The sequence below is a fragment of the Mixophyes fleayi genome, unplaced genomic scaffold (genome assembly GCF_038048845.1).
Source record: "Mixophyes fleayi isolate aMixFle1 unplaced genomic scaffold, aMixFle1.hap1 Scaffold_3209, whole genome shotgun sequence".
NCBI lineage: Eukaryota > Metazoa > Chordata > Amphibia > Anura > Limnodynastidae > Mixophyes > Mixophyes fleayi.
In genome coordinates, this window is record NW_027447230.1 from 12,501 (window position 1) to 22,500 (window position 10,000).

Here is a 10,000-nt window from a genome sequence, read left to right on the forward strand (position 1 = left end):
AAAAAAACGAAAAAAAAAAACTATAGCACCTGGTATTCCCAGGTGGTCTCCCATCCAAGTACTAACCAGGCCCGGCCCTGCTTAGCTTACAAGATCAGACGAGTTTGGGCTTGTTCAGGGTGGTATGGCTGTAGGGTTTGGTTGCCTACTCACCTACATCTGTTATACATCTCAACACCAGCCTTGAAGGAAGCAGGAACAAGAGAAAAAAAATAACGAAAAAAACAAAGAACAAACAGCAACTGGTATTCCCAGGTGGTCTCCCATCCAAGTATTAACCAGGTCCGGCCCTGCTTAGCTTCCAAGATAAGATGAGATTGGGCATGTTCAGGGTGGTTTACTGCAGGTACTGTTTGCCTACTGACCAACATCTCTTATACATCTAGACACCAGCATTGAAGGAAGCATGAACAAAAGAGAAAAAAAAACTTAAAAAAACAAAAACCTACAGCACCTGGTATTCCCAGGTGGTCTCCCATCCAAGTACTAACCATGCCCAGCCCTGCTTAGCTTCCACAATCGGGCTTATTCAGGGTGTTCTGCTGTAGGTATTGCTTGCATAATTCCTGACCTACATCTCTTATACATCTCAACACGGACATTGAAGGAAGCAGGAACAAGACAGAAAAAAAAACGAAAAAAAAATCTACAGCACCTGGTATTCCCAGGTGGTCTCCCATCCAAGTACGAACCAGGCCTGGTCTTGCTTAGCTTACAAGATCAGATGAGTTTGGGCTTGTTCAGGGTGGTATGGCTGTAGGGATTCCTTGCCTACTTACTGACCTACATCTCTTATACATCTCAACACGGACATTGAAGGAAGCAGGAACAAGAGAGAAAAAAAAACGAAAAAAATAAACTACAGAACCTGGTATTTCCAGGTGGTCTACCATCCAAGTACTAACCAGGCCCAGCCCTGCTTAGCTTACAAGATCAGATGAGTTTGGGCTTGTTTAGGGTGGTTTACTATAAGTACTGCTTGCTTCCTGACCAACATCTCTTATACATCTCAACACCAGCATTGAAGGAAGCAGGAACAAGAGAGAAAAAAAAACGAAAAAAAAAAACCCCACAGCACCTGGTATTCCCAGGTGCTCTCCCATCCAAGTACTAACCAGGCCCGGCCCTGCTTTGCTTTCAAGATTAGATGAGCTTGGACATGTTCACGTTGGTGTGGCTGTAGGTATTGCTTTCTTACTGACCTACATCTCTTATACATCTCAACACCGGCATTGAAGAAAGCAGAAACAAGAGAGAGAAAAAAACGAAAAAATAAAACCTACAGCACCTGGTATTCCCAGGTGCTCTCCCATCCAAGTACTAACCAGGCCCAGCCTTGCTTATCTTTCAAGATTAGACAAGATTGGGCTTATTCAGGGTGTTGTGCTGTAGGTATTGCTTGCCTACTTACTGACCTACATCTCTTATACATCTCAACACCAGTATTGAAGGAAGCAGGAACAAGAGAGAAAAAATAACGAAAAAAACAAAAAATGACAGCACCTGGTATTCCCAGGTGGTCTCCCATCCAAATACCAACCAGGTCCGGCCCTGCTTTGCTTCCAAGATAAGACGAGATTGGTCTTGTTCAGGGTGGTGTGGCTGTAGGTATTGCTTGCCTACTGACATAATCTCTTATACATCTCAACACCAGCAATGAAGGAAGCAGGAACAAGAGAGAAAAAAAAAACGAAAAAAAAAACAACCTACAGCACCTGGTATTCCCAGGTGGTCTCCCACCCAAGTACTAACCAGCGCCAGCCCTGCTTAGCTTCCAAGATCAGACGAGATTGATCTTGTTCAGGGTGGTGTGGCTGTAGGTATTGCTTTCCTATTGACCTACATCTATGATACATCTCAACACTAGAATTGAAGGACGCAGAAACAAGAGAGAAAAAAAAATGGAAAAAAAAAAAACCTACAGCACCAGGTATTCCCAGGTGGTCTCCATTCCAAGTACTGACCAGGCCTGGCCCCGCTTAGCTTCCAAGCTAAGATGAGTTTGGGCTTGTTCAGGGTGGTATGGCTGTAGGTATTGCTTGCCTACTGACCTACATCTCTTATACATCTCAACACCAGCATTGAAGGAAGCAGGAACAAGAGAGAGAAAAAAATGAAAAAATAAAACCTACAGCACCTGGTATTCCTAGGTGGTCTCCCATCAAAGTACTAACCAGGCGTGGCCCTGCTTAGATTCCAAGACCAGACGAGATTGGTCTTGTTCAGGGTGGTGTGGCTGTAGGTATTGCTTGCCTACAGACCTACATCTCTTATACATCTCAACACTAGAATTGAAGGAAGCAGAAACAAGAGAGAAAAAAAAAAGAAAAAAAACAAAAACCTACAGCACCTGGTATTCCCAGGTGGTCTCCCATGCAAGTACTAACCAAGACCGGCCTTGCTTAGCTTCCAAGATCAGATGAGATTGGGCTTGCTCAGGGTGGTTGACTGTAGGCATTGCTTGGCTACCGACCTTCATCTTTTATACATCTCAACTCCAGCATTGAAGAAAGCAGGAACAAGAGAGAAAAAAAACCGGAAAAAAAAACCTACAGCAGCTGGTATTCCCAGGTGGTCTTCCATCCAAGTACTAACCAGGGCCGGCCCTGCTTAGCTTGCAAGATCAGACGAGATTGGGCTTGTTCAGGGTGGTGTGGCTGTAGGTATTGCTTGCCTAGTGACCTACATCTCTTATACATCTCAACATCGGCATTGAAGGAAGCAGGAACAAGAGAAAAAAAAAACCTACAGCACCTGGTATTCCCAGGTGGTCTCCCATCCAAGTACTAACCAGGCCTGGCCCTGCTTAGCTTCCAAGATCAGACGAGATTGGGCTTGTTCAGGGTGGTGTGGCTGTAGGTATTGCTTGCCTAGTGACCTACATTTCTTATATATCTCAACACCGGCATTAAAGAAAGCAGGAACAAGAGAGAAAAAAATAAAAAAAAATAAACCTACAGCATCTGGTATCCCCAGGTGGTCTCCCATCCAAGTACTAACCAGGCCCGGCCCTGCTAAGCTTCCAAGATCAGACGAGATCGGGCATGTTCAGGGTGGTTTACTGTAGGTATTGCTTGCCTACTGACCAACATCTCTTATACATCTCAACACCAGCAATGAAGGAAGCAGGAACAAGAGAGAAAAAAAAACGAAAAAAAAACAAACCAGCAGCACCTGATATTCCCAGGTGCTCTCCCATCCAAGTACTAACCAGGCCTGGCCCTGCTTAGCTTCCAAGATCAGACAAGATTGGGCATGTTCAGGGTGGTATGGCTGTAGGTATTGCTTGCCTATTGACCTACATCTCTTATACATCTCAACACCAGCATTGAAGGAAGCAGGAACAAGAGAGAAAAAAAAAATGGAAAAAAATACCTACAGCACCTGGTATTCCCAGGTGGTCTCCCATCCAAGTACTAACCAGGCCTGGCCCTGCTTAGCTTCCAAGATCAGACGAATTTAGGCTTGTTCAGGGTGGTACAGCTGGAGGTACTGCTTGCCTACTGGCCTATTGACATACATCTCTTATACATCTCAACACCAGCATTAAAGAAAGCAGGAACAAGAGAGAAAAAAAAAAACAACCTACAGCACCTCGCATTCCCAGGTGGTCTCCCTTCCAAGTACTAACCAGGCCTGGCCCCGCTTAGCTTCCAAGATTAGACGAGATTGGGCTTGTTCAGGGTGGTGTAGATGTAGGTATTGCTTGCTTACTGACCTACATCTATTATACATCTCAACATCGGCATTGAAGAAAGCAGGAACAAGAGAGAGAAAAAAACGAAAAAATAAAACCTACAACACCTGGTATTCCTAGGTGGTCTCCCATCGAAGTACTGACCAGGCCTGGCCCTGCTTAGCTTCCAAGATTAGACGAGATTGATCTTGTTCAGGGTGGTTTGGCTGTAGGTATTGATTGCCTATTGACCTACATATCTTATACATCTCCACATCACCATTGAAGGAAGCAGGAACAAGAGAGAAAAAAAAACGAAAAAAAAAAACAACCTACAGCACCTGGTATTCCCAGGTGGTCTCCCATCCAAGTACTAATCAAGACCGGTTCTGTTTAGCTTCCAAGATCAGATGAGCTTGGGCATGTTCACTGTGGTTTACTGTAGGTATTGCTTGCCTACTGACCAACATCTCTTATACATCTCAACACCAGCATTGAAGGAAGCAGGAACAAGAGAGAAAAAAAAACGAAAAAATAACCCCACAGCACCTGATATTCCCAGGTGCTCTCCCATCCAAGTACTAACCAGGCCCGGACCTGCTTAGCTTTCAAGATTAAATGAGATTGGACTTGTTCAGGGTTGTGTGGCTGTAGTTATTGCTTGCTTACTGACCTACATCTCTTATACATCTCAACACTAGAATTGAAGGAAGCAGAAACAAGAGAGAAAAAAACCCGCAAAAAATAAAACCTACAGCACCTGGTATTCCAAGGTGGTCTCCCATTGAAGTACTGACCAGGCGTGGCCCTGCTTAGCTTCCAAGATCAGATGAGATTGAACTTGTTCAGGGTGGTGTGGCTGTAGGTACTGCTTGCCTACTGACCTACATCTCTTATACATCTCAACACCAGCATTGAAGGAAGCAGGAACAAGAGAGAAAAAAAAACGAAAAAAAAAAAACCTACAGCACCTGGTATTCCCAGGTGCTCTCCCATGCAAGTACTAACCAGGACCGGCCCTGCTTAGCTTTCAAGATCACACGAGATTGGTCTTGTTCAGGGTGGTGTGGCTGTAGGTATTGTTCGCTTACAGACCTACATCTCTTATACATCTCAACACTAGAATTGAAGGAAGCAGGAACAAGAGAGAAAAAAAAAAACCTACAGAACCTGGTATTGCAAGGTGGTCTTCCATCCAAGTACTAACCAGCTCCTGCCCTGCTTAGCTTCCAAGATAAGATGAGATTGGGCATGTTCAGGGTGGTTTACTGTAGGTATTGCTTGCCTACTGACCTACATCTCTTATACATCTCAACACCGGCATTGAAGAAAGCAGGAACAAGAGAGAGAAAAAAACGAAAAAATAAAACCTACAGCACCTGGCATTCCTAGGTGGTCTCCCATGGAAGGACTGACCAGGCCCGGCCCTGCTTAGCTTCCAAGATCAGATGAGATTAGGCTTGTTCAGGGTGGTGTGGCTGTAGGTATTGCTTGCCGACTGACCTACATCTCTTATTTTTATCTCAACACCAGCATTGAAGGAAGCAGGAACAAGAGAGAAAGAAAGTTAAAAAAAAACCTACAGCACCTGGTATTCCCAGGTGGTCTCCCATCCAAGTACTAACCAGGCCCGGCCCTGCTTAGCTTCCAAGATCAGACAAGATTGGGCATGTTCAGGGTGGTTGACAGTAGGTATTGCCTGCCTACTGACATACATCTCTTACACATCTCAACACCAGCAATGAAGGAAGCAGGAACAAGAGAGAAAAAAAACCGAAAAAAAAACCAACCTGCAGCACCTGGTATTCCCAGGTGGTCACCCATCCAAGTACTAACCAGGCCTGGCCCTGCTTAGCTTCCAAGATTAGAGGAGATTGGACTTGTTCAGGGTGGTGTGGCTGTAGGTATTGCTTGCTTACTGACCTACATCTCTTTACATCTCAACACCGGCATTGAAGAAAGCAGGAACAAGAGAGAGAAAAAAACGAAAAAATAAAACCTACAGCACCTGGTATTCCCAGGTGGTCTCCCATCCAAGTACTAACCAGGCCTGGTCCTGCTTAGCTTCCAAGATCAGACCAGATTGGGCTTGCTCAGGGTGCTGTGGCTGTAGGTATTGTTTGCCTACTGACCTACATCTCTTATACATCTCAACACCAGCAATGAAGGAAGTATGAACAAGAGAGAAAAAAACACGAAAAAAAAAAAAACTTATAGCACCTGGTATTCTTAAGTGGTCTCCCATCCGAGTACTAACCAGGCCTGGCCCTGCTTAGCTTCCAAGATCAGACGAGATTGATCTTGTTCAGGGTGGTGTGGCTGTAGGTATTGCTTGCCTACTGACCTACATCTCTTATACATCTAAACACCAGCATTGAAGGAAGCAGGAACAAGAGAGGAAAAAACGAAAAAAAAAAAAAACTACAGCACCTGGTATTCCCAGGTGGTCTCCCATCCAAGTACTAACCAGGCCCAGCCCTGCTTAGCTTCCAAGATAAACAAGATTGGGCATGTTCAGGGTGGTTGACTGTATGTATTACTTGCCTGCTAACCTACATCTCTTATATATCTCAACACCAGCATTGAAGGAAGCAGGAAAAAGAGAGAAAAAAAAACAAAAAAAAATACCCAACAGCACTCGGTATTCCCAGGTTGTCTCCCATCCAAGTACTAACCAGACCCGACCCTGCTTAGCTTCCAAGATCAGATGAGCTTGGGCATGTTCACTGTGGTTTACTGTAGGTATTGTTTGCCTACTGACCATCATCTCTTATACATCTCAACACCAGCATTGAAGGAAGCAGGAACAAGAGAGAAAAAAAAAAGAAAAAAAAAACTCACAGCACCTGGTATTCCCAGGTGCTCTCCCATCCAAGTACTAACCAGGCCCGGCTCTGCTTAGCTTTCAAGATTAAATGAGATTGGACTTGTTCAGGGTTGTGTGGCTGTAGGTATAGCTTGCTTACTGACCTACATCTCTTATACAACTCAACACCGGCTTTGAAGAAAGCAAAAACAAGAGAGAGAAAAAAATGAAAAAATAAAATGTACAGCACCTGTTATTCCTAGGTGGTCTCCCATCGAAGTACTGACCAGGCGCGGCCCTGCTTAGTTTCCAAGATCAGACGAGATTGATCTTGTTCAGGGTGGTTGACAGTAGGTATTGCTTGGTTACTGACATACATCTCTTATACATCTCAACACCAGCATTGAAGGAAGCAGGAACAAGAGAGAAAAAAAAAAGAAAAAAAAAACCTACAGCACCTGGTATTCCCAGGTGGTCTCCCATCCAAGTACTAACCAGGCCTGGCCCAGCTTAGCTTCCAAGATCAGATGAGTTTGCGCTTGTTCAGGGTGGTATGGCTGTAGGTACTGCTTGCCTACTGGCCTACTGACATACATCTCTTATACATCTCAACACCAGCAGGAACAAAAGAGAAAAAAACAAAAAAAAAAAAACCTACAGCACCTGGTATCCCCAGGTGGTCTCCCATCCAAGTACTAACCAGGCCCAGCCCTGCTTAGCTTCCAAGATCAGACGAGTTTGGGCTTGTTCAAGGTGGTGTGGCTGTAGTTATTGCTTGTTAACTGACCTACATCTCTTATACATCTCAACACTAGCATTGAAGGATGCAGGAACAAGAGAGAAAAAAAACAAAAAAAAAACCTACAGCAACTGGTATTTCCAGGTGGTCTCCCATCCAAGTACTAACCAGGCCCGGCGCTGCTTAGCTTCCAAGATCAGACAAGATTGGGCTTGCTCAGAGATGTGTGGCTGTAGGTATTGCTTGTCTAGTGACCTACATCTCTTATACATCTCAACACGGGCATTGAAGGAAGCAAGAACAAGAGAGAAAAAAAAACGAAAAAAAAAACCTACATCACCTGGTATTCCCAGGTGGTCTTCCATTCAAGTACTAACCAGGCCCGGCCCTGCTTCGCTTCCAAGATCAGACGAGTTTGGGCTTGTTCAGGGTGGTATGGCTGTAGGGATTGCTTGCCTACTGACCTACATCTGTTATACATCTCAACACCAGCATTGATGGAAGCAGGAACAAGAGAGAAAAAAAACGAAAAAAAAAACGAAAAAAAAAAACCTACAGCACCTGGTATTTCCAGGTGGTCTTCCATTCAAGTACTAACCAAGCCTGGCCCTGCTTAGCTTCCAAGATCAGACAAGATTGTGCTTGATCAGGGATGTGTGGCTGTAGGTATTGTTTGCCTAGTGACCTACATCTCTTATACATCTCAACACCAGCATTGATGGAAGCAGGAACAAGAGAGAAAAAAAACGAAAAAAAAAACCCTACAGCACCTGGTATTTCCAGGTGATCTCCCATCCAAGTACTAACCAGGTCTGGCCCTGCTTAGCTTCCAAGATCAGACAAGATTGGGCTTGTTCAGGGATGTGTGGCTGTAGTTATTGCTTGTTGACTGACCTACATCTCTTATACATCTCAACACCAGCATTGAAGGAAGCAGGAACAAGAGAGAAAAAAAACACGGAAAAAAAAAACCTACAGCACCTAGTATTCCCAGTTGGTCTCCCAACCAAGTACTAACCAGTACCGGCGCTGCTTGGCTTCCAAGATCAGACGAGATTGGTTTTATTCAGGGTGTTGTGGCTGTAGGTATTGTTTGCTTACTGACCTACATCTCTTATACATCTCAACACCAGCATTGAAGGAAGCAGAAACAAGAGAGAAAAAAAACGAAAAAAAAAAAACTACAGCACCTGGTATTTCCAGGTGGTCTCCCATCCAAGTACTAACCAGGTCTGGCCCTGCTTAGCTTCCAAGATAAGATGAGATTAGGCATGTTCAGGGTGGTTTACTGTAGGTATTGCTTGCTTACTGACCAACATCTCTTATACATCTAGACACCAGCATTGAAGGAAGCAGGAACAAGAGAGAAAAAAAAAAAACACAGCACCTGGTATTTCCAGGTGGTCTCCGATATAAGTACTAACCAGGACCGGCCCTGTCTAGCTTCCAAAACCAGAGGAGATTGGTCTTGTTCAGTGTGGTGTGGCTGTAGGTATTGTTTGCCTACTAACCTTCATCTCTTATACATCTCAACACCAGCATTGAAGGAAGCAGGAACAAGAGAGAAAAAAAACCGAAAAAAAAAACCAACCTGCAGCACCTGGTATTCCCAGGTGGTCACCCATCCAAGTACTAACCAGGCCTGGCCCTGCTTAGCTTCCAAGATTAGAGGAGATTGGACTTGTTCAGGGTGGTGTGGCTGTAGGTGTTGCTTGCTTACTGACCTACATCTCTTTACATCTCAACACCGGCATTGAAGAAAGCAGGAACAAGAGAGAGAAAAAAACGAAAAAATAAAACCTACAGCACCTGGTATTCCCAGGTGGTCTCCCATCCAAGTACTAACCAGGCCTGGTCCTGCTTAGCTTCCAAGATCAGACGAGATTGATCTTGTTCAGGGTGGTGTGGCTGTAGATATTGTTTGCTTACTGACCTACATCTCTTATACATCTAAACACCAGCATTGAAGAAAGCAGGAACAAGAGAGGAAAAAACGAAAAAAAACAAAAACTACAGCACCTGGTATCCCCAGGAAGTCTCCCATCCAAGTACTAACCAGGCCCAACCCTGCTTAGCTTCCAAGATCAGATGAGATTGGGCATGTTCAGGGTGGTTGACTATAAGTATTGCTTGCCTACTGACCTACATCTCTTATACATCTCAACACCAGCATTGAAGGAAGCAGGAAAAGAGAGAAAAAAAACCAAAAAAAAATACCCAACAGCACTCGGTATTCCCAGGTTGTCTCCCATCCAAGTACTAACCAGACCCGACCCTGCTTAGCTTCCAAGATCAGATGAGCTTGGGCATGTTCACTGTGGTTTACTGTAGGTATTGTTTGCCTACTGACCAACATCTCTTATACATCTCAACACCAGCATTGAAGGAAGCAGGAACAAGAGAGAAAAAAAAAGAAAAAAAAACCTCACAGCACCTGGTATTCCCAGGTGCTCTCCCATCCAAGTACTAACCAGGCCCGGCTCTGCTTAGCTTTCAAGATTAAATGAGATTGGACTTGCTCAGGGTTGTGTGGCTGTAGGTATAGCTTGCTTACTGACCTACATCTCTTATACAACTCAACACCGGGTTTGAAGAAAGCAAAAACAAGAGAGAGAAAAAAACGAAAAAATAAAATGTACAGCACCTGTTATTCCTAGGTGGTCTCCCATCGAAGTACTGACCAGGCGCGGCCCTGCTTAGTTTCCAAGATCAGACGAGATTGATCTTGTTCAGGTTGGTGTGGCTGTAGGTACTGCTTGCCTACTGACCTACATCTCTT

At 44.5% G+C, this 10,000-nt stretch overlaps 1 non-coding gene and 36 pseudogenes across 1 annotated transcript; all 37 read right to left on the bottom strand.

The window, feature by feature from the left end:
• Nucleotides 1-17: 17 nt before the first annotated feature.
• Nucleotides 18-136, bottom strand: LOC142130002 (5S ribosomal RNA; annotated as a pseudogene).
• A 94-nt stretch (nucleotides 137-230) lies between these two features.
• LOC142129982 (5S ribosomal RNA) lies at nucleotides 231-348 on the bottom strand (annotated as a pseudogene).
• Nucleotides 349-643: 295 nt separating this feature from the next.
• Nucleotides 644-762, bottom strand: LOC142129941 (5S ribosomal RNA; annotated as a pseudogene).
• Nucleotides 763-856: 94 nt separating this feature from the next.
• LOC142129984 (5S ribosomal RNA) lies at nucleotides 857-974 on the bottom strand (annotated as a pseudogene).
• Nucleotides 975-1,491: 517 nt separating this feature from the next.
• Nucleotides 1,492-1,610, bottom strand: LOC142129975 (5S ribosomal RNA; annotated as a pseudogene).
• Nucleotides 1,611-1,703: 93 nt separating this feature from the next.
• On the bottom strand, nucleotides 1,704-1,822 carry LOC142130020 (5S ribosomal RNA; annotated as a pseudogene).
• A 93-nt stretch (nucleotides 1,823-1,915) lies between these two features.
• LOC142129935 (5S ribosomal RNA) lies at nucleotides 1,916-2,034 on the bottom strand (annotated as a pseudogene).
• Nucleotides 2,035-2,125: 91 nt separating this feature from the next.
• Nucleotides 2,126-2,244, bottom strand: LOC142129883 (5S ribosomal RNA; annotated as a pseudogene).
• Nucleotides 2,245-2,338: 94 nt separating this feature from the next.
• LOC142129904 (5S ribosomal RNA) lies at nucleotides 2,339-2,456 on the bottom strand (annotated as a pseudogene).
• A 90-nt stretch (nucleotides 2,457-2,546) lies between these two features.
• Nucleotides 2,547-2,665, bottom strand: LOC142129885 (5S ribosomal RNA; annotated as a pseudogene).
• A 77-nt stretch (nucleotides 2,666-2,742) lies between these two features.
• LOC142130010 (5S ribosomal RNA) lies at nucleotides 2,743-2,861 on the bottom strand. The gene has a single exon (XR_012686115.1). It is a non-coding gene; the product is annotated as a 5S ribosomal RNA (ribosomal RNA).
• A 90-nt stretch (nucleotides 2,862-2,951) lies between these two features.
• On the bottom strand, nucleotides 2,952-3,069 carry LOC142129906 (5S ribosomal RNA; annotated as a pseudogene).
• Nucleotides 3,070-3,162: 93 nt separating this feature from the next.
• Nucleotides 3,163-3,281, bottom strand: LOC142130027 (5S ribosomal RNA; annotated as a pseudogene).
• Nucleotides 3,282-3,372: 91 nt separating this feature from the next.
• Nucleotides 3,373-3,491, bottom strand: LOC142129895 (5S ribosomal RNA; annotated as a pseudogene).
• A 91-nt stretch (nucleotides 3,492-3,582) lies between these two features.
• LOC142129949 (5S ribosomal RNA) lies at nucleotides 3,583-3,701 on the bottom strand (annotated as a pseudogene).
• A 91-nt stretch (nucleotides 3,702-3,792) lies between these two features.
• Nucleotides 3,793-3,911, bottom strand: LOC142129925 (5S ribosomal RNA; annotated as a pseudogene).
• Nucleotides 3,912-4,005: 94 nt separating this feature from the next.
• On the bottom strand, nucleotides 4,006-4,123 carry LOC142129968 (5S ribosomal RNA; annotated as a pseudogene).
• Nucleotides 4,124-4,424: 301 nt separating this feature from the next.
• LOC142129911 (5S ribosomal RNA) lies at nucleotides 4,425-4,543 on the bottom strand (annotated as a pseudogene).
• A 92-nt stretch (nucleotides 4,544-4,635) lies between these two features.
• Nucleotides 4,636-4,754, bottom strand: LOC142129909 (5S ribosomal RNA; annotated as a pseudogene).
• Nucleotides 4,755-5,043: 289 nt separating this feature from the next.
• LOC142130008 (5S ribosomal RNA) lies at nucleotides 5,044-5,162 on the bottom strand (annotated as a pseudogene).
• A 90-nt stretch (nucleotides 5,163-5,252) lies between these two features.
• On the bottom strand, nucleotides 5,253-5,370 carry LOC142129985 (5S ribosomal RNA; annotated as a pseudogene).
• Nucleotides 5,371-5,463: 93 nt separating this feature from the next.
• Nucleotides 5,464-5,582, bottom strand: LOC142130025 (5S ribosomal RNA; annotated as a pseudogene).
• Nucleotides 5,583-5,672: 90 nt separating this feature from the next.
• On the bottom strand, nucleotides 5,673-5,791 carry LOC142129894 (5S ribosomal RNA; annotated as a pseudogene).
• A 93-nt stretch (nucleotides 5,792-5,884) lies between these two features.
• LOC142129918 (5S ribosomal RNA) lies at nucleotides 5,885-6,003 on the bottom strand (annotated as a pseudogene).
• Nucleotides 6,004-6,094: 91 nt separating this feature from the next.
• On the bottom strand, nucleotides 6,095-6,211 carry LOC142129927 (5S ribosomal RNA; annotated as a pseudogene).
• A 299-nt stretch (nucleotides 6,212-6,510) lies between these two features.
• Nucleotides 6,511-6,629, bottom strand: LOC142129983 (5S ribosomal RNA; annotated as a pseudogene).
• Nucleotides 6,630-6,928: 299 nt separating this feature from the next.
• Nucleotides 6,929-7,047, bottom strand: LOC142129944 (5S ribosomal RNA; annotated as a pseudogene).
• Nucleotides 7,048-7,133: 86 nt separating this feature from the next.
• Nucleotides 7,134-7,252, bottom strand: LOC142129981 (5S ribosomal RNA; annotated as a pseudogene).
• An 88-nt stretch (nucleotides 7,253-7,340) lies between these two features.
• Nucleotides 7,341-7,459, bottom strand: LOC142129953 (5S ribosomal RNA; annotated as a pseudogene).
• Nucleotides 7,460-7,549: 90 nt separating this feature from the next.
• On the bottom strand, nucleotides 7,550-7,668 carry LOC142130004 (5S ribosomal RNA; annotated as a pseudogene).
• Nucleotides 7,669-7,770: 102 nt separating this feature from the next.
• LOC142129958 (5S ribosomal RNA) lies at nucleotides 7,771-7,889 on the bottom strand (annotated as a pseudogene).
• Nucleotides 7,890-7,979: 90 nt separating this feature from the next.
• LOC142129943 (5S ribosomal RNA) lies at nucleotides 7,980-8,098 on the bottom strand (annotated as a pseudogene).
• A 92-nt stretch (nucleotides 8,099-8,190) lies between these two features.
• Nucleotides 8,191-8,309, bottom strand: LOC142129973 (5S ribosomal RNA; annotated as a pseudogene).
• Nucleotides 8,310-8,399: 90 nt separating this feature from the next.
• LOC142129959 (5S ribosomal RNA) lies at nucleotides 8,400-8,517 on the bottom strand (annotated as a pseudogene).
• Nucleotides 8,518-8,809: 292 nt separating this feature from the next.
• On the bottom strand, nucleotides 8,810-8,928 carry LOC142130026 (5S ribosomal RNA; annotated as a pseudogene).
• A 90-nt stretch (nucleotides 8,929-9,018) lies between these two features.
• On the bottom strand, nucleotides 9,019-9,137 carry LOC142130017 (5S ribosomal RNA; annotated as a pseudogene).
• Nucleotides 9,138-9,228: 91 nt separating this feature from the next.
• Nucleotides 9,229-9,346, bottom strand: LOC142129996 (5S ribosomal RNA; annotated as a pseudogene).
• Between the last annotated feature and the right edge of the window lie 654 nt (nucleotides 9,347-10,000).